Source organism: Orbicella faveolata, unplaced genomic scaffold, assembly GCF_042242905.1.
Source record: "Orbicella faveolata isolate gen_17 unplaced genomic scaffold, um_ofav_v1 contig_12, whole genome shotgun sequence".
Lineage (NCBI taxonomy): Eukaryota > Metazoa > Cnidaria > Anthozoa > Scleractinia > Merulinidae > Orbicella > Orbicella faveolata.
The window spans coordinates 19,689,985-19,715,354 of NW_028301539.1; the positions used below are offsets into that span (position 1 = coordinate 19,689,985).

The 25,370-nt window shown below is 39.7% G+C and overlaps 3 pseudogenes; all 3 read right to left on the reverse strand.

Annotated features, from left to right (window-relative positions):
* Positions 1 to 1,231: 1,231 nt before the first annotated feature.
* LOC110063553 (uncharacterized) lies at positions 1,232 to 2,670 on the reverse strand (annotated as a pseudogene).
* Positions 2,671 to 11,202: 8,532 nt separating this feature from the next.
* Positions 11,203 to 12,166, reverse strand: LOC149117033 (uncharacterized; annotated as a pseudogene).
* A 6,476-nt stretch (positions 12,167 to 18,642) lies between these two features.
* LOC149117034 (uncharacterized) lies at positions 18,643 to 20,478 on the reverse strand (annotated as a pseudogene).
* Between the last annotated feature and the right edge of the window lie 4,892 nt (positions 20,479 to 25,370).

Consider the following 25,370-nt stretch of genomic DNA (forward strand, 5'->3'; position numbering starts at 1 on the left):
TTAACGTTTTCAAGGATTTTTGTTTAACTTAATAATGTCTACTATTTTAATTTCCGAAGCTCAGTGAAATATTTAATCATAAAATAAGAAACATAAATAACATCTTACTAATATACACCAATTCTGGAATATACTATGTCAAACTTTTTGGTAAATGGAAATTTTGCCCTTTAAAAATACTACAACAAGGTAGGCAAGTGTTTACTAATGGTAGTGATACTGTAAAGTTAAACGCGACGTTCCTTGTTCGATTAAATTATGATCGTTGTCTGTGTTTAAAAAAATCCCTTTCACAGTTCACGGATTTTGTATTTCCATTGCTTGATTGGCTATCTGTACTCGTTGTAGCAAAAGTATTAGTTATATTGCATAAGATCCATGTCAAAAAGGATCCATCAAAGCCAGAGTCAAGCTCCCTACTGTGTGAAATAGTTTGCATGACTCCTGATAAAGGACTAGTGCTATTGAAAAAACAAACAGATTGGCCCATTGATAAGCTGAGTTGTAAAAACGTGTTTGAACTTATCTTGAAGTTATTTCAATTCTTTACCTTGAAAGATTTAGTGGAAATGTACAAAATAAATAAAGGTCGGAAAGAATAACAATTGCGCAAAAATTAACAATTAATTCATTAAGGGAGATATGCGTTAAAGTGACCTCACAGAAAATTCTTTCAACGGAACAGTTTTTACGGGCCACTTGTAGTTTTTTCCCGGCGAGTAGAATAAAGAACCTGCTTTGATTTGGTTATATTTTTTTTACTTGACTGTAATATAACAGAGAGCATTTGACAAGTTCAAAGTTTGCTAATATTGGCCTTATGACTTTAGGTCCGTAAATGGTTCAGCTTCCGAAGTTCAACTATTTTGTAAAAGGAAACATTTTTAAACAAAATTTAGTCCCCAGTAAAGTTTAAGAGATGCCCCACACGCTGTGTAAAGGACATGTTAAGACAATGTTTGGTACATCCATATGAGCATGTCAAACATGTGCCAAATTTCAAGCCTCAGGCCTGCCGCTGAAGACCCTGTGGCCGAATTTTCAACTTTTGCAAATTTTGAAGAAAGGAAAAGGAAATCGAACCTTTTGATATCATCTCTGAAAATAGTTCACCAAAAGGGTTCTTTTGGTCAAATAAGAAAAAATTCGTCATTTTGCTTCTGTCGGCCGATTCTCGAAATTTTCGGATTTATGCTCTTAAGTAGCCTTGCAGTTAATCCATCTGGTCGGGGGCTTTATGATGCATCCAGATTGTTGAGGATGGATTTTACTTCAGAAGCAGATACAGCCACACTTGAAAGTTTGTGAATAGGTACAACAGGATGGGATCCTGGTGGTGGGGGCTCAGCACTGGTGTGTCTGTAAACTGAGTGGAAGTAATCATTAAAGAGATTTGCTCTTCTTTAAGATGCAGTGACTGGGTTTATGTCATCTTTGTTTCTCTTGATAGCCAGTGGGAGTTTTCTGGATTTTGTTTTAATGCTATAAAAGCTCCAAAACTTTTTTGGTTCTTTTTCCACTGAATCAGCGAGGTTGTGAAGGTAGTCAGTGTATTTTTTGTGGATCAGTTTCTTTACATTTCTTCTCAGATATTTAAAATTGTCTATATGGTCTTGGTTTTTGGTTGTCAAAGCTGTTCAACTGGCCTTGTCCTTCTTTCTGCACAGTGCCTTTACTTCAGGGTCAATCCAGGGGGGTGTCTGCTTGTCCCTGACCCTTTTGCAAAGAACAAATTCATTTACTGCTGCCCAGAAAAGGTCCTCCCACTTGATTACATTCATGTTTATGTCATCATCTAACATAGCAACATGCCACAGTATGTAGAACAGGGTTTTCTTTAGTTCATCCATATCTGCTTTTTTGAAATTTAGGATTTCTTTTGCCATAGCTCTGGTACATGTTGGTTTGGTAGAGATATTGAAGGATATGCTGAGGTGGTCAGAATGTAAGAAACCCTTCACTCATGGACAGATCAGTAACTAAGTTAGGCATGGAAGTTAGAACCAGGTCCAGAATGTTTTTATCACGGGTAGCAAATGTGTTTACTTGAGTGAGGAATAGGTCATTCGTGATTTCATAGGTCTTTAGGTATAGTTGATCAGAAGAGAGAGGAATCTGATTTATCCAGTCAAAGTTGGGTAGATTGAAATCTCCAACAAGGCAAATCTTGTTGAAATTGAAGTAGTTTATACGGGAGCAGGATTCTTGAAGGAGAAGTAGGTAGTCTTTACCAGTATTTGGGGGACGGTAAAAGGTACCAAACAAAATCTTAAGACCAGAGGCAGTTTGTAGTTCATTCCACATTAGCTCACAGTCAGTCTCCAGATCGTTTCTTCTGATTACCACGTGATCACTTCGTGATGCAAACAGAATTCCTCTACCTCGACGATCCTGGCGATCTTTCCTGTGCAACTGGTATCCTGAGGGAAGGATTTCATGGTCTAAGATACACAAATTTAACCATGTTTCAGTTACGGCGATGATATCAAAGTCTGCACCATAAACTGCAGCTTGAAAATCCAGCAATTTGTTTCTTAGTGATCTAGCATTAGCAAGTAAGCATCGAAACTTTCCTGATCCATAGGCAGGCTTTGGAGAGCAGGTGTTTGCAGAGTGAAGTAGTTGGCCCATGGTTTCAGTGGTCTGTGTGGAGTTCACTATGGAGAGGTTGTTGACAAGCTCAATATTACTAACAGCAAAAGGTAACGCAGATAAAAGGCAGCGAGGACAAGTCCAATAAATATCATCGGCCAGTTTCATCCATTTATATTGGCGGGATTCACATTTCCACAGTTGATGTGGCACCACAAAGTGCACAAGTCACAGCTTATTGCTCAGTGGTTTCGACCTATGGTTCATGTACAGATTGAGCAATTTGTTATTGGATTAGGCCCTGGATTTGGACAAATATCCTCAGAAATTAAGAGTCGGGCAATCTGGAAACTGGTAATTGTGTTTGTGTAATAATTGACTCTTGAAGAAAGGAAGTGCTTTACTCTTAGACCACGTGTAGATCCAAGATGGCGGCTGGTAAGCATTGGCATAATCATGGCCGTATTGATATCATTTTGCAGTTCAGCCACATTAAATGTAGGACGACTTGGAAATGCCTTACTTACTTTTGCTGGGAGTCTCGTGTTTGCTGTTTTGTAGCAGCAAAACAGCAGAAGAATAGCAAGAATTTCAGAGCACAAAAAGACACAACCAGTCACCATTAAACTGCTGATGAACTATTTGTCGACCTAACCAGGTGAATTCTCAATCTTACGATCCTGTCTCTGTTCAAACTTGCTTACGCATATTTGCTTTTCCTCCTATAATGCGACATAAATCGAATTATCCTGAATTACTTCTTTCTTTTTAACAGGAAAGTGCCAGAGAAACTGACTCGAGATGGTGAAGATCGGAATTTTATTTTATTCCAGATGCTTGTTTTGGAATATTCGGTCAGAAGTTCAATTATTCAACTGATGAAACCATTTAAGAATATACATGTACAGTAGGCCACTTATAAGAAATGTTCTATAGTCAGCCTAATGGTAACCCTATTAATACATGTACATGTATCATATGTCCATAAATATTGTAAAATCTCTGAACTCACCTATAAATAATTAATTAATCTATGATACAATAGGTCAGAAAGCCCATCTCAGGTGTTTATCATCATTCTGTCATGGCTGTTTACCATTTTGAAGGGGATAAATCCACTCAACTGGGGCAAAGTGTTTTTGACCTACGACAACATGTGCCATTTAGATGGCTTGAAAGCAGCGAGGAATTCTCTGCCATGGCCATCTCCTTGGGACAAAGCGTGGCTGTCAATAAAAAAGATTATTAATAGTCTGCATATTCGCAACCACAAGGACAAAATGTGCCAGGAAAAGTACAGCCCAGCCACACTGAAAGAGGAACTTCCAGAGGGAAATACAATGGCAGCTGAACAAACATTTGTATGGCTATCCTGATTCAAGAAAATATTGTGCTATGCTGAATGTACCCCATCTATTTTAGTTGCACCGTTTGGTTAAACGTCGGAACCAGTAACAGTTATGTGTTACAGTAATGACAAGAAGCCTCTTCTGCCAAAGGCTCGTGGTATGTCGTGCAAAACTGGCCATGACTGACAGTGATTGATCCATAATATCAGTCACACTTAATATTAGGCCCTGTAATGCATGCAAACTTTTTCATATGTCAGATATGTTTATTAAATATGAAGTATATGGCCATGCGCATGGTGTTGGTGTACAGTCACTAATCATTGACAAATGTCCAACTTTTACTCAAATATTTTTTGTTATGGACTGAATGTGAATGAAAACAATCGTAGTCATAGATTCTCTGTTATATCAGCTTGTGGTGTTGTTGTTTGAATCTCCTCTTTTTTGCCAGGTTAGTGAGTAACAAGGAGAAAAATTTACACGACTCACTGAAATTCTTGTAAGCGGCATTACATTTTCAATCCCAAACGGTGCAGAGTTTGCAATGTTTACAACATGTTTAACATTTGTTTGGTTTCCTGGTGTTAAATCACATCAAATGTTCCATTTCTATCGTTTCTATCGTTCGCTTTCCTTCTATCGTTCCTTTCGTTTCAAACGTTTAATTGCGCACCTCAAGTTTATTTCTTCAAAGACCTACGTGATCGGTTGACATCATGAGGGATTTCCAGGGACCCTTCATGCAAAAAACTGGCTTTGTAAACAAAATGATCATCTGTTTCTTGCAACCAATTTTGTAATGTTTTGAAATGTTGAAAAAAACTTCTAACCGGTTGTTTTGTTTAGATGAGAAAATACACGTCAAAACTGAAAGAGCTTATCTTCCGCTGAAGTTAAGATTGATTGCTTGATTTCCTATAAATAATGCCACAAAAATTAAGATATATCAACTGATAAAGCTGTTAAATAAAAAAAAATGGATAAATCAATGGTAAACCTTTCTGCTTCATTCAACCTGAAATTTTACTAGCTGTGGGAACCAATGATTCTGATTGGCCAGACTGTAATTGTATCTTATCAAAAGTCAACAAAAAGAGTCAACACAATCGTTTCGTCTGAGATCCGTCTAGGGTTTTCATGAAGGCACAGGAAGTTTCGTTTGTAGTTTAAAACAAGTTGCCATGTTAAACATGCCTTAATGTAACAGAAATTGACATGACATGAGTAACTTAATGCTGCCGCTGAAAGCCATAAAACTTTCAGCTGATCCAAAGTTCTCTGAGTTGAAACCTCTCATAGCACTGGCTGGTCACACAATAAATTTAGGAAGAGCAGCGTGGTTCTGGTCCAGCTTAGGAACAAAAATGATACTCCAACAGTCTTCTAAGTACCGTTTACAAGCAATTTACTTCAAACATTTTGCACATTTTTTCAATGCATTGGGAAAGCAGGCTTGCTAATGCTTTCAGTGAAATAACTCTAAACCCATCCTTGAACAATGTTGATGAACATTTTAAATGATCTTCACGTTGGTAGATTCATAAATTGTTATGTAAAATTTGCATTCGTTGTGCCTAAACTGTGCCTGCCTGTGCCTGAACTGTGCATCAATTGAAGCTGAAGTCAAGATTCATGTGCCAGTGGCAAGTCACCAAGTAACAGACGCAAGAACAACAATGCCAAAGATAGTTCAAAACCCAGGTTCTAAACGATACTCAAAATAGAAATCAAATCAATGATAGAAACGTACGATAAAAACAAAACATACAATAGAAACATTGCAAACAATCCAAACGATGGAAACGAAAGGAACCAAACGAACGATGCAAACGTTTTCACAAGCTGGACAAAACGCTTACCGTATTTACCCATGTATTAGTTGATCCTGTGTATAAGTCGCCCCCAATTTTTGAGGCAAAAAACTAGGTTTTCCTAATTTCCAGGTAAGAATTTCTGGAAAACTTATTTTGTATTTCTTAGAATTTTCTTTCAGCTACTATGGATATGTGAACAAATCACAGGAACTTTCAACATTAAGTTTTAGTAAGCTTATTATGGCACGTAAAAAAGTGTTTTATCCAGTTTAGCAACATGTGTGTATGCGGGCTTTTTGACGATAATTTTTATGAAATGCTCACAAAATCAAACATGATGATTTCAAACGATCCTTTTTAAGTGTGAAGAGATAAGAAGTGGCTTTACAAGACAGGCAAAACACCAAAGAAGCTCAAGACTCTTCCAAAACGAGTCGATAAACAAAGTTGGGGAACTTGGTAGCCAATCCTCGAAATCGGTCAAGTACTGGTAACTGAAATAAAACTAAAGCTACAGGTGGCTTGCTTACCTGGGCTTTCAATTACTTGAAAATTTTGCATTCGCCTGCATGCAAAACATTAAAAAAAACAATTAAAACAATTTTACAGTTGGTCATTGACTTTTGTTTTATTTGGTGGCTCCTAAAGGAACCGTTTTGTAAGCAAGCACAGTCCCTGCTTGCTAAAAGCCGTCGAAGTCTTCCTCATCATCACTGGTGCCCTAAATGCGTCTCAGACAAGTAGGCTTCTTCTCAGCAAACCGCCAGGTCACAAACTCCAGACTTTCTGAATCCACAGCTTCATGCCGTCTGCATCCATCCAGCCCTAGGGATGATGTACAACTACACCTGGCGGAAACGTTTCTTTAGGCTTGGTCTTTTGCTTGAAAATGATCGTGGGCTTCCACTTTGTACCATCGGCCAGGCAGGAAAGGACGACTGTGAAGCAGGACTTCTCATGGCCAGTTGTATTGATGGAGATGGTTTTCTCTCCTCATGTGCTGACTGTTCTGGCCGAAGGCATATCGAACCAGACAGGAGTCTTGTCCATATTGCCTATGCTCACAAGTTCATAGTTGGCTTTCCTTCTGCAGTTCAGCACGAAGCAATGAAAGTTTAAAATCATCTCCTCTAGGTCTCCCAGCAGCTTCTGAGCAATCTTTGTCTTCTGGCAAAGAGCTAGGTTGTTGCGACGTAAAAATCGCATGCACCAGTTGTTGGATGCCTGTAAGCCAGTGATGCTCAGTTCGTCAATCATTGCAAGTGCCTTGATTTGGATCATGTTGCAGGTCACAGTGTATCCAAACTGCCGCTGATCTTCAATCCAGTTGATGAGCTTGTCTTCCAGTTCTGGCCATTGGCACTGTTTTCCCTCGGTTGCTGCACTTGTTCTTGGGCATACACTCAAGTTTCTCGGCTTGCTTTCACCAGTCATGAACCAACTTTCCATTGACACCAAACTCTCGGTTTGCTGCGCAGTTGTTCAATTTCTGAGCAAACTTCACAACTTGCAACTTAGACTTTGTGATGTACTTTGTTTGCTTGGAAGACATTTTCGTAAACAGTTGATGCAACGCGGTCAAGACCTTGTTAGAAATGATGAACACGCTAACAAGTGAGTTTGTTTCTATCGATAAGAAGCATTTTGATTGGTCTTTGTTTAGTTACCAAAAGCTAACAACACAAAAGAACTTACCAACAGTACTTTAATTGGTCCACATGCATAACCAAAAACAAAAGATCTTTCCAACACTAGCAACATTTGTAAGAATCCAAACATCTAACTTACCGACAGCAGTTTAATTGGTTCACTCATGTAACAAGAAAAAAAACCACTTACCAACCATACTTGATTGTCAGAACATGCACGCATAACAAACAGAAGTCCTCGTGTGCTCAAGACCATATCCTGCCAGGTTACTAAGCAGAGAAGTTTGATGCGCGAAAGATGTTTTCTTCGAGAGGCTTTACAGCTTTATTTACAGGAAAAATATCGGTTCTTTATGACAAAATTGAGCCATTGAGTATCTACAACATTCAGGTTAACATTTAGCAGATAAATGTTGATGCAGTTCAACTTGGAGCTCTGATATAGATTAACAGATCGCTAAGCGAACATACATTGTAAACTGTGCTGCCATTTATTACATGTTTGTTAACATTGAAAGACAATTATTATGCTAATTATTTAACTAATGCTTGGATCTCAAGTTTTGACCCATGTACAAGTTGAGGGCAAAATTTCAGACTGATTTTTAGGTCTTGAAAGGTCGACTTATACACAGGTAAATTCTGTATTACTTGGGCTTCCGTAGGAAAGCCCGAGTCTTAAAATGCTAGCGTTTTGGTCGCTAAAAGGGGGGTCATGGTCCTAGGCGTTCCATGCGTAGACCATTGAAACTGGGGACGAGAAACACGACATTGCTCGCTCTTCATGACAGAATGCAGTGTTTTGCGAAGAAAGTTTTGGCAAGAATCGTGCCTTATGTGTTCATCTCACATACAAAGATGTCAATCGTTTTCAGGAAGGGTCGGTCCATGAATTATATTCCTTGAAAGCCAGCCAAGTAAGCAAGGTTCACGCTCGAATCATTCTCGTGAGATAACAATTAACTGAGCCGATTGCAGTTTGAGTTCAATCTACGAAAACGCTGGCAAAAAATACGCAGTCAATGACGGTATGTGGCTACTGCTGTTATTATTTAGAACATTGCAGTAAAACAAATCAAATTGCAATAAAACGAGCTAAATATGAAAATGTTTTTGGACTTGTAGCTCATTAAAAACACCGTGCAAAATATGTCGATCTCCAATGTTGTTAAGATAACACTTCTGGTAACTTGAATTAAATATCTTACCTCCAAGTTAGTTGGCTTTCAAGTAGGGTGCAGGGGAAAAAAATAACGTGTGAATTTGGAGGCACATTGTGCGGAAGAATTAAACCTTTGATTGTGCAGGGAATTGTGCGGGATTATTGAGGAACCAACATTCTTGTCAAGTCCTACGGAAAATCTGCATTGACGATAGTTTAGCCAGTTATTTCACCAGTAGTTCAAATGTATTCAGCAGTCTTAATTAGCAATTGGTTGATAATTCTTAACTGAACTCACACTTATGCTATACTACTAGAAAGTAATCAAAAGTGGTTTTCCTGTGGCGCATGTTCAGGAAGCTAGATCAAGTGTGTTACTTTTTGCAGATGAAACTGGTTACCTATCGCACACAAGCCCTTTCTTGGAGTAAAAACAATGAAAACATTACCTTTCTGTTTTTGTTTGTTGAGAGTAATCTATTTAACAGGAGCATCCTTCATAAAGTTGACATGGCTGCAAACGATGCAGATCATGCTCACTCATGCAGAGACTGGAATCCCAATGGGAAATGTCATGTTCTGTTACATGAAGGGGTTTACCTTCACAAAATGGCACTTTGTGCAAGTTTTACTTACCTGGAGTTCTTACGTGGTTGAAACAGCAAGTTTTTACAGAAACTCTGATGCTTTTAGCTGTTAGGATGCATTAACAATCAAACATTCAACAGGTAAGATCGATATAATAGTTGATTGAGTTGATGAACCTAATTTCAGATGTTCACTGCGTCTCTTTACACAACAACAAATCGAACTGTAGCTGTATTTCACTCAGTTTGTATCAAAATGGTTAACAACCAGAGTAAACTTTCTTTCTTTCAAAAGTTTGCGGTTAACAATCGAAAAGAGCGAACTTTCCCTTAGAATTTCATGACTCGTTAGTGTCCACAGCGAATTATCGTTCAAAAGTTCTGAAGGAATAAAACAGTAGGTGCCTTGAAAGGTTGGTGGAAAAGTCGTGTAAATTTTGTTTGAAGCAAAATTTCTTCAAAAAGCCAAGAAATTCGTTGAAATTTGGTTGTGTTACTGTAACGGCGATAGGTTTTCTGACTGAATTGGACATCGAACCAAGTTTAATTACAATCTTTATTGGTCCAATACGTAAAAACTGAAAAGTAAATACAATAACTGTACTACATTGCAAACTATATCCGATCTGAATAGACAATGAATCACTATTGCTGAAATCTCATAACAAAAGGAATTGATTATTCGTGGAACTACAAGCTGCTTGATAGCATGCAAATGATAAACGTAGCCTACATTGCGACGATAACTTGATTATAATATCATTACATACCTCTATTCCGATTCAGGGGCAAACAACGTGAACAGAACAGTGAAGAGCGAGTGTTATCAAAAGGGCTAGAACACTGCCGACATTAACCACGAGGCACGCTGCTTTACGCTTCGATGCGCAATAGTCATGATGTCACCGGATGTAACGGAAGTGTAACACGAGACGCTACAGTTACTTTTGCACAATACTGTATATATGTTGTTACTGGACAAATTAATCATTTATCTAACTGAGTTACAACTCCTTCACTGTTGCAACTGTCAAATAATTATGAAAACTATTGGGAAAATAATTGTCTTGGGTCTTCAGGAAATAAATGTTTGTTCAGATATTTGTCCCATAATGTCTGGCTTAATTTACACTGCAGATATAGATCACAATAATTGCTATTTGGGAACTTACCAGGATAACAACACGCAGGTCTTCATTTTCTTTTGTCAACTTGTTGTTCTCTTGTTTCAGTGCCACTATAGCTTGAGGGGAAGCATCGTCAACTTGATCTGCCACAGCCTCTTTGCGGATTGTGTCATGCCTACTGGAAGAAAAGTGCAGATAGTAGTCTAATAATAGGAAGTCATCTGCCACATTAAGAGCAGTGCAAAAAGTTTCCGCTGTGTCTGTCAGGCACGTTTTGGATGGGGATGGTTGAAGTTGAAGATGATGATGATGATTATCCCTTGTCATTCAGTAATGGCATTGATGACCGTCTTGATGGTGGGGTAGGAGATAGCAACTGGTTTGGGGGAGTAGCAGATTGTCAGGGCTGCTGGTTGAGAGGCAGAGTCGATTGTGCTGACAGCTGGTTGGGATGTACTGGAGTAGACTGAACGGGAAGCTGGTTTTGCAGAACTGATTGAATGGGCTGGTTAGCCAGTACAGAATGCATGGGCAGCTGGTTCGAGGGTGGAGTAGATGGTACGGACATCTGGTTAGTATGTGGAGTAGTCTGAACAGGAAGCTGGTTTTGGAGAACTCATTGAATGGGCTGGTTTGGTGGCACAGAGTATACAGGCAGCTGGTTTGAGGGTGGAGTATATGGTACAGACAAACAGTATTCTCCAACGAAGTCACAGATAGTTTACCCTTTGAAAGTTATATTCACGATCACAATCCCCTAGTTATCACAACAACCTTACACTCGTTTTTTGTCAATGCTCCTTTTTAAAAACACTGCATCGGGTTAGACTACACAAGTATTAATTGAAAGATAAACGACGAGTGATACATAATTGTCTCGCTTTATCACTAAACTTATTTCTGGACATACCTGCAGAAGTCACTTAATGAACTAATGGAAAACTTTTGCTGTAACCGATAACAGCGGCTAATTATTTTCATCGTTCACTCAGTAGTTGTCACTTAACTCTTAGCAGTACAAAGTTTACTGACACACTCCCCCTGTTTGTCTCCAGAGGAGATAAACACATGGAATAGCTTAATGAAGATCTTGTCAAGTTCTAATCTAGCAAAGAACAAAAAAAGGAAAATAGAAAGGAAATTATATCAACGATGTCTATGCATCTTGGTTAAATTCATTAAGTTCCTGAATTCTGGCTCTAGCCGTGACTGCAGTGTCTCATCGTGGTCTGACCGCGGCTGCACTAGGGTCCAGCTGTAAGAACGTGCTTGTCTAAGTGAGACGGCAACTGTGGTCTTGTCGCAAGTTATCTCAAGGGGGTATAAGTGCTGAACTGGTCGTTCCAGTCTACCACGCGTGGTCTTCAGTTCCACGGCACGGATGATACCATCTTTCCCGGCGTAGGTCACACTCACTGTGGCTAGCGGCCAGGTGCCGCAGTTCTTGTCATCAGTTTTTATAATGACCACATCTCCGACTTGTGGTTGGAACTTAGATACCTTGTGTGTCAAGTTGTGACACTCCCTCAGGGCAACCAAATACTCTTTTTGCCATCATTTCCAAAGGTTGTCTTTGCAGTTCTTTAAGTACTTCACACATTTTCTGAGATCTGGATCTTGGATTTGCCATGTTTCTTGTTCAGGTATCTGGCTGGTCCGCTGGAACAATAAACTTGAGGGGGTAAGGACAGGTATTTCCACATCGTCCTCCGCATAATTCAAGGGCTGCCGATTAATCTGTGTCTCCACATCGAGGAGCACCTCACTAAGTTCCTCCCAGGTTAGTACTCCTCCCCTACGACCTTGTACATAGCTGCCTGTACCACCCCGATCAACCATTTGAACTGGCCACCCCATCATGGGGCACGGCTCAAGCTGAACTTCCAGTTGATTTCATACTCATCAAGTTGATCTTGAAGGTGTTCATCCTTGCATAACTGGGTAAGCCACTTGTTGGTTTTAACAAAGGTACCACCATTGTCAGAATAGAGCACTCACAGTCTGCCTCGGTGGACTATAAAGCGCTTCAGACAGGTGAACTGGTTGGTCTCCACGTTTGGTAGTAATTCTAGATGTACAGCTCTAGACAGGCTACAGGTGAAGATAGTTAAGTGGCACTTGCTCTCACTCTTCGTGTACTGCTTGTATCTGATGGGTCCCGTGAAATCTATGCCAACAACTTCGAATGCCGCTCCAACAGTAGTGCGATCTTCCAGGAGTTGTCCTGGTGCTGGGGTGGTAACTGGTGTAGTAGTGAACCTCTTCCAGCCCTAAAATTCACTTTGCACTGATTTGGCCAGATTTCGTAATTTAGGGACCCAGTACTGCTCTCATACTGCTGCCATGGTTAAACCGACAACTCTGTGAGGAGTTTTGCAGTGTACTTTCAGCACCAACTTCTGGGTGAAAACCGCTCTTGTTGGCAGGTAGATCGGGTATTTCCCTTGAATTATTCCGTGGCATTCAAGCATGCCACTAGTATTGGTTTGCAGGCTAAGTACCTTCTGAGTCTGCTCAAAATGAGGCTTTAGTTGATCTTGGTGCTGTATGAGTAGAATCCATCTTCGTTTCACATCATCAATCTCAGTCTTCATAAGGGGACCCGATAGCTTCTGCCTCCCTCTGCAGGTTCGTATGAATCTTGTGGCCTAGGCCTCCACCTGCAAGGCGTGATGCAAGTCATGCTTCTCCAGAAGCTGGTCCATGAGGTCAGTAGATTCTTCAGTTTGGCAAGCATTGAGCACCTCCCAGATCACTTTTACTTCTTCCTCTGAGACTGCTGATGCAGAAGTCACCGGGTTGGGGGGCCAGTTTTCCTTGTTTGCAAGCCATTCGGGTCCATTCCACCACAGACTAGTAGTTCCTCCTCCCCTACTCGCCACGTCAGCTTGGTTGTCTTGTGTTGGTACGTATCTCCATTCAATCTCCGGGTGCTGACAAATTTTCTCAACTCAGTTGGTCACAAACTGCTTGTATTGTCCATTGCGAAGGATCCAGTGCAATGCGACTGTACTGTCTAACCAGACGTAGACTCTTGGATGGGTCATTCAATGTGTTTTTCAAGTTTACCAGGAGGTTCGTAGCCATGTGTGCAGTGACCAGTTCCAGGCAAGGCACAGTAAGTCCCTGTTTAGCCAGTCGGCCTTTGGCTGCTACCACATGTTGTGTAGTTCTCCTTGGTTGCCACACCACAGCATATACAGCAGTGCCTACTCCCCGTGTGCTTGCATCACCGAAGGTGTGCAACTCCAAATTAAGTGTCGGTTCCACTCGTAGCACTGTCACACCAGTCGGTAGAGTTTGCTCCCAGTTTTTTACCTTTTCAGCAAGCTGTCTGGTTAGCTCAGTATCCTAAGGAAGCTTCTGGTCACAGATCTCACGATAAATCAACTTGCCTTGCAAAGTAAGGCGTGTAGCCAACCTCAGAGGGTTATACACTTTAGCTAGGGTTCTTAACACTTCTCTCTTAGTTGTTGGGGTATCGTTCTGAAAGAAGGTCATGGTTAGTGTATCCAATCGCTTATCCCATGCTAATCCAAGAACCTTGGATTCGTTTGGCTGTGCACCGGCTTGGTGTATGATAGTTCGCTGTCCCCATCTTCTTGAACATGTGTGTCTTCTAACTCGATCACGTTGTAGTTCCACTTGTGTAGTACAAACTTTGAGTCGTTAAATATCTCAATAGCGGTGCTCTTACATTGTCAGGCTTGTTTGACAGTCTGACCACCATTCAGAAGATCGTCCACGTACAGGCTTTTGCGCAGTGCAGCAACAACTTCCAGCAATTTGCTCCTGTGTGACTGCAAATGTTGTTCTAAAACTCCCCCTAGGAGGAAGGTGAGCAAGCAAATCCAAATAAAGCAGGTGTAAACCTGTAACTCTCTAAATTAGAATGTTCGTTTATTCACCAATGGGAATGAAGTGCGTCACACTCTTTTTCCTTAATTCAAATCTACAGAAAGGCTTTCTGGATGTCACCAAAGATTGCTACAGGGTAAAATTGTTGCCAAACTAAGACGTCCCATAACTTGTTCTGTAGTGCGGGGCGTGGATACAGACATTCGTTCAAGGATGGGGCATCTGAGTAGGCCCTTGCTGAAGCATTGTAGACCACTCATAGCTGCTTCTTGTCAAATGACAGGCTTGTGAGGAATGTAGAACTCGGATCCTGTAGGTTCTGGAGGGCAGCCTTCAATAATTCCTTGCTCCTGCTGTTCTCTGATGATTTGGTCATATTCAGCTGCCAAACCGAGGTGTTTGGGTTTGTTATTCAGACTATTTAGATGGCGAAGACTTCCTTGCTTATTGGAAGGCAAAGGGGAGATGATTTTCTCTCCATGGTAGACCTGTCTCGTACCATCCTTCCTCAGCTCTCACTAGTCGTTCTTTAGACTTGCTGTAAACCAATAAGACAACAGAGTCCTTCATAATCAGTTTTGCTTGTCTGTGTCAACATCATGCGATTGTGGTTAAATTCTTGCCCTGGTGACAGTACAAACCACCCAAGTTTGGTTTTCTCAGCTACGGGATCTCTGTCTCTGCCAATGAGCGGTTTTGTGTCAGTTTTGATTTGAGAGTATTCCCCACTCCCCAGTACCGCCTGCACCAGTAGTTGTTCCTTTGTGTTGAAGTCATGAAGCTTGATTCCTTTTAGCTGACTGTAGTTGTCAATTAACTGCTGATATTTCGGATTATCAACAATTAAGAGTTCTCCCTTGTGAGCCTTACTTAGTTTAACACTAATGCTAAAATTCCTGTCCAATGGTTCAATCAATGTGTCGTACACTTCCAGCTTCGTTACTTGGGAACTCATCAGCATGTCCACTCGTTTTTTTTGTTTTGTTTTTTTTTTAATTTTATTTGTTATCTGCATGTGGTTACAGGTACAGTATTTACATAGTTACAAGTGCTAATTATTGTGTATAAGTAATATAAGTGTGATTACAAGTACAGTATTTACATTGTTACAAGAGCAGTATTTACATTATTACAAGTGCTAATTATAATATATAAGTAATATAATATAATATAAGTGTGTTTACAAGTACAGTATTTACATTGTTACTAGTGCCAATTAAAATATTTACTGAGTGAAATAGGTGTGTATACAAGTGCATGTCACTTATAATGCTTTGGAGGAGGGGGTGTTTTTTCCTATTTAATTATTAAGAAAGATGTTCTATTCTGTATTTGGTTAACACTTTATCAACGAAAGTGGAGAGGTGAATAGCTTTGTTTTGCATCTTACAAGTGTAGATGTAGAATCTCATAAACAAGATCGTATAATTAAATTTCTTTAATAATGTTTTATCGTATGAGCCGGACAGATGCCAAATAGTTTTTCTTCTATTGTTGGACTAAAATTTGAATTATTGACAGCATTAAACCAGTCGATGACGTTTTTAACAAAGCTCTTAACAAATTCGCAATCATTAAATGTGTGGTCGATTGAATCATGTTCAGCGCAATAGAGGCATTCATCATCCGTTTTGATTCCGTATCTAAAAAGTTCCTTTTTTGTTACAACAATTCTATGAATAAGTTTGAATTGAAATTCTTTTAATTTTGTTTCCTTACAAATGTTTTTCAGCGAGGAAAATATTTTTTCCCATGTCTCCCCATCCAACTGCATGGTTTGATTCCATTTTGTTGGGCCAGTTTGACACCTCGTGTGAATTTTTTTGTTAATTAAACAATAGAAGTCCCTAGTTTTGGCTTTGACTAAGTTAATTTCTGTCAAGTCGTCTAGTTGGAAAAGAGGGTTGTTCTCGATGTATGGTTCGCTTTCTGGTGGTAATGTGTTTTTCACTTTTGTGGCTAGATGCTTCGGTATCGCACTTGCAACTTGATAAAATTGGAGAAAGTTTGTTTTGCAAGTGAATTTGTTTTTAAATTCTTGATAAGACATAAACTGGCCATTGTTGTTCAACGGGTCTTGTATAAAAAGAATGTTGTTGTTAAGCCATTCACTGATGAAAATGGGCTTCCCTCCAACGAGGATTTCTTTGTTATTAAATACGATCATATCCTGTCCTCTGTCATAGTTATACAAGGTTTTCAATTCATTAAAAAATTTTAAAATGTCTTTATAAAATGATGGCAAACCGTTGATATATTTTGTGTCGTAGTTATATCTTAAAAGAAAGCTCAGACCGCTGTATTTTCCTAGATAATGGTCTGGAACAGTTTCCAGTTTTTTTTCCCGGTGCAAAAAGTCTCGGAATCCAAGCTAACCTCAGTGCCTTTATCATAGTTTCTACATGGATCATACGTATACCCCCTTTATCTCGATCTTGATTGAGCCCTTCTCTTTTTATTTTGTCTTTTTTGTTTTTCCATAGAAATCTAAACAGTTTTGTTTTGATTATTGGTATTATTTCTTGAGGTACATTGAGATTTGATGCTGAGTAAACGAGTTGTGATAGTGCCAGAGATTTTATGATTAGTACTCTCTCAAATAGTGTAAGGTCACGTGCCCTCCATAGGTCCAGATTTGTTTGCAATTTTTGTAACTTGTGGTTGAAATTATGTTGGTTATTTCCTTTTTCGTCGTACGAAACATGGATTCCTAAGATTTTAACTGGGTTATGTAACCATTTCAGTTGTAATGGATTGCCCTTATTATTTTTCAATTTTCCCAACCAGAGTGCTTTTGTTTTCTTCCGGTTTAATTTAAGGCCTGCTAGCGTACCAAAGTTATCGATTATTTCTAAGGCCTTTTCAACAGAGGCCAGGTCAGCTCACAAAAGATTTTTATCATCTGCATACTGGCTCAATTTCAGTTCTTTTCCTAATATTTCAATTCCTTTGACGTGTAGGTCTTGTCGGATTTTATTGGCCATTATTTTTACTGAAAGAATAAACAAATACGGGGATAGTGGGCACCCCTGACGGACTCCTCTAGACGGCTGAAACCAGTTTGTCAAAAAACCATTGTTTAATGCTGCACTCTCTATGTTGGTGTAAAAGGTGCTAACCCATTTTTGAATACTCGTATTGAAATTGAAGACATCCAGTGTTCTCATTATAAAGGGCCATTCAAGTGAGTCAAAGGCTTTTCTGAAGTCTAGAGACACTAGAATGCCTGGGATGTTATGCCTCTTAGTATATTCCATAATGTCGATTATGAGGCGGATATTTTCCCCAATATAGCGCCTTTTTATAAACCCGGTTTGGTGCGAGTTTATTAGCTTTGGCAGCGAAGCTTCTATTCTCCTAGCTATGGCCTTAGTTGCTATCTTGCAGTCAACATTAAGTAAAGTTATTGGTCGCCAGTTCGATAAATGTAACAGGGAGCCGTCCTCCTTTGGTATAAGAGTAATGATACCTCTTCTTTGGGGGATGGAAAGCTCATTTGTTGATTAAGCTTCATTGAAGCTTTCGACAAGATTATGTCCAAGCAGTTCGAAAAAAAACTTATAAAATTCTACCGTAAAACCATCCTCACCTGGAGACTTGTCATTTTGGAAAGTTTCTAAAACCTGTTTACATTCGTCGTACGTTAAAAGGCCTTCGAGTTCATCTCGCTCTTCATCAGAAAGCTTAGGCAGGCGCAATTCCTGAATAAAGCTATCGTATTCCTCCTGTGTTGCGCTAGATGCTGATGTGTATAAATCATTAAAGTAATTTTCAATAGCGTCTAAAACCTGGGTCTTGCTTTTAATAATCGTTTCATCCTCCATCCGTAGTTGAGATATAGTCTTTTTATTGTAGTTTTTTCTCTCTAAGTTAAAAAAGTATTTGGTGGGGCGCTCACCTTTTTCCACCCATCTACACTTTGATCTAAAGATTGCTGCCTTTCCCTTCTTGGTGTATATTGTTTGAAGTTCTGTTTTGAGATCCTCAAATTCGTTTAAGACCTGATCAATGTCAGGGGAAAGAAAATTATTACAAATGAACTCATCTAACACCTGAAGTCGACGTGTTATTTCCATTTCCCTGCAATTTGTTGATTTTGCTAAATTTTTGCTGAAAGAGATGGTTGCTGCCCTAATTTCCATTTTGAGCATCTCCCAAAAAAGCCGTTTGTCGGTTAACTTGGAGTAATAAGAGCAAGTTTGAAAATATGTTTTACGTATTTTGTTGACATAATCTTCATTATTCAACAGAGAATTATTAAATTTCCAGAGTCCACGTTCTCTAGGTGTTTCATTAGACAAAGACAATGATATGTAAATTGCTTTATGATCAGGCGCTATAGCAGGATAGATTTCACTCTTTTTGACGAATTGTGTCAAGTTTTGGGCCACCAAAAAAAGTCTATCCTGGATTTTTCTTTTAAAACCTTAGATTCGTAAGAATACTTGCGCAATTTTGGATGTCGTTCTCTTTGAATGTCCACGAGATCCAGTATCTCCATAGTAGTCAGGACTAAATTTCTATAATTGGTTGCTTTCCAGGGCTTGCCACCAATTTTATCATTCTTTAATAAAGTGCAATTCCTGTCGCCACCTACGATCAGTGTAGTCAGTTCTGATTTGTCTATAAGACAATTATTTAGTTCTTGCAAAAATTCTAGTTGTTCACCTTGATTGTTTGGGGCGTAAATATTGCAGAGCGATAGCATTAAAGAGTTGATAACAATAGTAATTAACATGATTCTTCCGAACTTGTCGCTGAAAGAATACTCGATTTTGTCTTGCACCGAGGCATGGATCAGAATGCAAACACCTTTGCTGTGTTTGGTGCCATGGGAAAAGAATATTTTACCTCCCCATTCATTTCTCCAAATACTTTCATCGTTCACCTCTGAATATGTTTCTTGTAGAAAATAGAGTTTCGATTTTTGATCTTTAAGGTACGAAAAAATACTCCTCCTTTTACTTTGCTCTCTTAATCCTCTTACGTTTAACGATGTAATGTCATAAGTTAGCTTGTTAGACATGCAGAAAACTGAAAATTATGGTAAATTAATAAAGAAATAAAGCGAACACGAAAAGAAAAAAAAGTAAACAAAAACTTATTTAAGAGTTTTCCTTCTGGCCTCTTGGACACCTGGTTCCTGTCCCCACCTACAAGTCTAAGAGTACATCATACTACTGTGGTTACCTTAGAGATTCTCCAGGTCAGTTTTTTCATAGATTCTGATCGGGCTTCCCTCCGGGGAGGTTTTGACAAATATTTTCCCGTCCATTGACCACACGGATGTCAACAAACCATCCTTTTGCTTTTGGTTCGCCTGTTTAAGGATATCCCGCCTGTAGGATGTTAGGTTCTCGTTTAGGTAGATTCGTCCTGATTCTGCTCTAGTTGCCGCTGTTGAGTCGGGATATAGGTCAGAGACGTGGACATGTTTCAACTTGGCTCTCCCCTTGTACATTCTTGTTTTCGCTTTATGGCTTTGAAACCTTACAATAATTGGTTTTACACCTTTCAGGTGGAGCTTGTGTGATATTTCGATGTCGTTTGGATTTATATCCACGTCTAAAGCCTTGGCGAGCTTAAGGACAACCTCCTCAGTTGAGGTGTACGCGGATTCCGGGACTCCGTGGATTTCGAGTGAGTTTTTTCTAGTATATTGTTCCAGTGCGTCTTGGAGATCGTATAATTCTGTGATTTCCGCTTCTTGGTCGTTGTTTTTTTTCTCGCTGCAGCTAGCTGAATTTCCAAATCGTCTTGTTGTTTCTGACACCTGGCTAAGGCGGTTTTAACGTTGGTAAGCTCACCTATCTGTTGCAAGAAGGCGTTCTGTAGCTCAGCGACCTCGTTGGCGAGTTTTGAGTTTTCACGGAGAATATTGGAGACCGTAATCTGAATATCAACCAACATTTCCTTTAGTTCTAAAAGATTAGTCTCCTCGGCACTACCCTTTGATGCGGTTTCTTGCTCGTTGGCGCCAGACAGCCCTTCGTCATTGTTAACCTTAGACGTTATTTGAAGCTCGGCATCCGCCATGTTTGCACGTTTGGATCCTTGTTGGTCTTCTTCGACAGAGCCACATTCTCCTCTCTTGTGTTTTCCTTTGGTCTTGCCTTTATCCTGCATATAGTAGTTTTTATAGAAGTAACCAGCGATTTACTCTATTCTTTGGGGACGATATTGCTCCCTCACAAAGTGTGCGTCCTCACGCTAGCCCCGCGCACGTTCCTCCGCACTCGTTTTGTTTTGGTTTCACACAGTTTCTTCAGAAGATCTATTAACTTTCCTGAAGCATACAAACTTCTGGCCCCAGTGTCAATTAACGCACAGCAAATTATCCTGTCATCTTTCATTGGGATTATCGGCAATATTCCTTCGTTACTTCCATCTCCTGTCATCAGGGTTTTCTTATCGTCAGTTCCAGGTTGGGGTGTTTGCTTGCGGTCGCAAATTGACGTGTGATGACGTTTCTTGCAATGTTGACATGTGGCTTTGCTGTAGCATTCTACAGCATGATGATTAGGTGTGGCACAATTAAAACACAAATTCTCCCCAGCCAGGGTTGGTCTTCTTTCATCTACCTTGTTAATCTGCTGGCAGTCCGATGGTTTATGACGTACCTTCCCTCAGCAGACACACTCTTTGGGATTAAATTCTATTTCACGCGCTTGGTAGAGCTTGTTGGAGCAATCCCACTATGGAATTCGGTGTTCAGTGAAATCTCTCTCAGTTGATTTAGTATCGGCCGGATTTCTTCTTAACCACAAACGAATGGCCTTGCTGAGTTTCACAAAATCCCACTTCTTCCTATCAGGGTCTATTCGCACAAGGTCCCCACGGATACCAGGCAATTTATCTAGTGTCATCAAGGTAGCTCCGTTTACTTGTTCCAACTTGTTCAATGTTTGTAATGCTTGAACACAATAGGTCAGTTTCTCACTGAGCCTGCTTATCTTGTTAGGATTTGCTCCAGTTATTGTAGGGAGAAGCAGTATTTCACTGGTGTAGGCTTTTACTATTTCAGAATCCTTCTCAGATTTTTCCTTTAAAATACTCTTAGCGCAGTTGTACCCCTCAACAGTGAAAGGCAGTGCTTCTGTAGTCCTTTTTACTCTAGGATCAAGTAGCTCCCTTAGAGGTATGAGAATTTCATGATTGGTGCTATGCTTGTTTTATCAATGGTTTCAGTGAACTGTCCCCAAAATCGCGGCCAGTCCATGAAGGTGCTATCAAATTTTGTGATCACAAGCCTGGGGAGCTTGACTTGACCGTCACAGGGCGTTTAGTCATGGAGTGGTGTAGAATAATTTTCTTAAAGAGCAAAGAATCTTTTAAGATTTCTAGAGATGTTATTTTTCAGGAGTTCATTCTCTGAGTGGGAAGGTAGACATTTGTGGAATTCTTGAGTTAAATGTTTTTTGCCGTCACAATCCATGTGAACTTTGCATGCACCACATTAGTTTCACATGCTATGACTATTTAATTGATGAAAGCTGGCGTATGTTTCTAGCCAAAGAAGAACAGACCTATCCCAAAACGGTCACGCTCTTTTTTGTCACACTTTTTGTTGTAGAAGAGTTTTTCTTGCTGCGCTCAAAATTATTCCATATTTTCAGGGCTCCTGTCGGGCTTTAATTCTCTTTGCACGTAAGCAATGAATTATACACTTAGTCACTTCGGATTGTTCCGGGCTTTGTTTGCTCTTGTGGTAGGGCTCCGATACGATAACTAACACATCTATTAGGGCCAAGTAGCACCAGAGGACAATTTGGGATTTGTCCCAGACAAATCCAGGATGAAATCGGCCGTTGACTAAAGATTTGTCTGGAAAAGCTACAGTTGCACTTGAAAACAAAAGGTGAGTTTTTGTTCCATTCAAATGGCACTGCAATAAATAGGGCTTTGGTGGTTTTTTTTCAGTCAAGTGCTACCATAATGACAGAAGTAGATTTATTTACACAATTTTTAACATCTAAAGCCATCAGCCAGAAACTGGCTGATATCTGCCATAAAACTGCAGAATTACTTCAGTCAACACTATCCCTTACTTTAATGGAAATAACTATACTCCTTTGTAGTTTTTGAAGCAATATAGTAATTTTTTAAATTTATACACAAAAATGATACAATACAACCATGTCAATCAAAGGAGTAAAGACAGAATATTTAATTTATTTGAGCAAAGTCGCGACAAGATGGTTATCAGATAACCCGTATGTGTCAAATACATTCGCTATTAAAAAGAGCCTAAAATTCTGAACATGAGGTTAAAATTTGAAAGAAACTTCAAATAACATTTGACATAGAGCCAAGAAAGCGCCAATATATCAAACATTTCAAAGCCATGGATTTGTGTGTGCATAATTGCCAAATTTATTGACTAGACAAAACATAGCTTCTGGCTTTAGTCAGGAAGTGGTAAATGGTAATTTGGGGGGGGGGGGTGGGAGATTTTAGGGCCTGTTTACTGAGAGGGAGGGTTACCCTAGCAAGCGGGTTAACCCTAGCTAGAGGGCAAAAAATAGCCTGGAATTACAAGCACAATTTCACAGGTAGAGTAACCCTACAACCCAGGACAACTTAATGCATAGTTACACTCAAAGGGTCTGAAACAAGTAGAAAGTTAACCCTACCTGGAGTGTTTACAACTGAGAAAATTAACCCCCCTGCCAGGGTAACCCTAGCACGCAGATAGGGTAACCTGCCTACACTGGTAACCCTAGCTGCCCTGTGAACAGGACAAAGAAAACAAGAGGGAATGTGTGAGTGCTAGGTTAACCAGCTTGCTACGGTAAACCACTTGCTAGGGTAATTAACCATCTCTCCTTGGAAACAGGCCTCACTGGGTTTTTAAGTTTTTAAAAAGACCGTTGTATAGCAGTACACTTTGTGAAATAAGTCCAAGAAGAAAAAGATGAAGACGTTTTTTTATTGCCTCCTTATGCACAAAGTACAAATACAATACCATAGAGATACAATACGTACATACCAGTGGCGGATCCAGACCTTGAGCTAATGGGGGAAGAAATTAGGTCGGTTTTTTTTGCTTGCCCTGCTGGCTTTTCTTCCTTCTGCGATTTTTTTTACCCAAAATAACCCCTCCCCTAGTTCCACCACTGCATGCACACTTTATTGCAACTCCTTTTCAAACCTGAAAGGACTGACCACGAAAACTCACCTATCATCAAAGATTCTCTCTTCCTCATCTACATTTACCACAATACTTTTCTCAACAACTTTCATTGACTTTGAAGTAGTTCTGGGGCCAGGGTCATGTACATTCGCAACTGTGCTGGCTACAGATTGGTTCAGCTGGCTCACTTCTGAAGCTTCCACAGTGTAATTTGCCAAACTCCTCTTCTCTTTCAAGCAACAGTGTAATAATGTCTGCAGCTGATGGCCTTTGTTCTGGTTCAAAGCATGTGCATGCCTCATGGACTCGATATAAATGCCACCATTCTCCCGTCTTTACCAGTTGAATGTAATTCTTGCCAAAGGTTGGCCTCTTGCATTCTTTGAGCAAGCTTTCAATGCCTGCTATCTTGTTCTGACTTTTCTTCATGTCTTCCTGGTAAGGGAATCCTAATTGGGGATTACAGATGAGAAAAAGTACCATTCCATAAGCCCAGTTCTTTTAAGGTCCTCAATGGTTCCTTCAACGGGAAGTCGTTCTCTAATAACAAGATCTCTGGCGCCGTGTAAGTAGGCATACCTCTGTCAAGGCAGCTGTCCTAGTTTGCATCAAAGTTTTTGGATCTTGCGAGACTTAGTCTCACCAAAATCAGTGAGCTTGCAAATAATTGGCCTTGATTCCCACAGGTCTTGAAATTCTTTTTCATCAGTGATGCTGCAGTAATGCTGGTTACTTACGAGAATATTTCCTGGAGAGTAAGGGTCTCCTTTGAAATCTTCTGTTAAGATTTCTCTTTTGTAGGCTCATGCTCTTTGTAATTGATCCTCTTGGAGCCATTTATGGACCTCTTTGGTGCTTGGACCCTTCCCTGTCGACTCTAAAAACCTTCCACAAAGCGCTTTATGGTCTTTTCCAGGTGCACGTTTTCGCCAACATCATGACGAGCTGTATCCACCAGGGTTAGTTGTTATGACGTGCCATCTGTAGCAAAATTACTTTTCAACGTATTACGACATATTACGACTCATATTACGACATATTACGACTCATCATGTGTCGAAAAGACATGAAACAGGTCGAAATAGGTCGAAATAAGTAATGTGATATCATCATGTCATGTAATTCTATCTTGAAATAAGTTGGTTGTCATGGCTATACCATGTAATGTGAAGCTCGTAATGACTCATACCATGTAACGTGAAGCCGGTAGTGACGTTCAAACCCTTGGTTACCGCCTGTTGTTAAGGACGGAAACTGTTCTCCTACACGAAGCCTATTTACCCCAGTTTCTCTTGGCTCGATACAGTTCCGCCATATTTTGATCGTTGACTTTAGGTGTTTCGAAGATTTATCTCGGCAAAAGAAGTCGCTTTTCTTATCCATATTGTTTTAATCTCCTTTTTCTTGTCACACCGAGGGTCACCAACACATCTTGCGCTTTTAAAGTGCTGTGGTGCAATGACTCCTAGGAAGATCTTCGTGGTTTTGATTCTGATTTCTGTGGTTTATGTGGAAAGGTGAGATAATTTTAATGTAGATCCTTATTAAGATATCTTTATTTTTACAATTCCGTCTATTTGCCTTGCTTTAATGTTGAGTTTCTTCTTTCACACACATTATTTTAAAAAGTCGTATGTGGACTTTAAATATAAAGCTGGATTCAGATCTGCAAGAATATGGATATGTGGACAAATGCTGGCTCCTAAATTTCATGTGCATGGAATTTTAGTAGAGACTGTTGCAGCATACACTATCCTCAGACAAGGAGTATATGGTAAAAGCTGACTCCTGAAATTTACAGACAAGTGTCATTTCAGTTGAGGATGGCAGCTTTTTTGATAAGTTTCACTTGTGCTATTGATCATACCTTGTTTCTGTCAGTCATGTTTTAGTGCAAGGATATTTGTTTGTCTGGAGTTCTTGAACTGGCATAATTATTGTTGGAACAGTGAGTCATCACTTCCTTTTTTTCAAATGCAAGGACAGATTGCTTCAAGTGTTAAAGAAATATCAATTCATGACACAGTAATAACCCGAACTGGTGTTGTCTTATTTTTCCTCATTTTCAATAATCACATGCTTGCAAGTAAAAAAAA